The 284-nt window shown below is 73.2% G+C and overlaps 1 protein-coding gene across 1 annotated transcript in view; it reads left to right on the plus strand.

The window, feature by feature from the left end:
• Positions 1-284, plus strand: part of MOG (myelin oligodendrocyte glycoprotein) — a 12,489-nt gene that overhangs the window by 990 nt on the left and 11,215 nt on the right. The gene's annotated exons all lie outside the window — the stretch shown is intronic.

The following is a 284-nucleotide window of genomic DNA, read 5'->3' on the forward strand; positions in this document are numbered from 1 at the left end:
TCTGGGGGCTGCGGGCAGCGGCAGCAGCGGGGAGAGGGGAGGGCGGGCAGGGCCAAGTCCGAGCGGAGGCCCACGGGGAGCTGGAGTGCGGTGCTGACGGCGGGGCTGAGGACCGGGACACAGCCCGGGACACAGCCGCCGTGAGGCCGCCCGCCCGGCCTCGCCAGCTCCGCAGCCAGGGCCGTTCGCTCCCAGGATGTCCAAGAAGAAGGGGGCGCGTGCCTGTCTCAGACCCATCCAAACGCCTGTCAAACCCCCTGTGAGCGCCGGTCCTGCCAGCCTCA

The sequence above is a fragment of the Myotis davidii genome, unplaced genomic scaffold (genome assembly GCF_000327345.1).
Source record: "Myotis davidii unplaced genomic scaffold, ASM32734v1 scaffold2336, whole genome shotgun sequence".
In the NCBI taxonomy this organism is placed as follows: Eukaryota; Metazoa; Chordata; class Mammalia; order Chiroptera; family Vespertilionidae; genus Myotis; species Myotis davidii.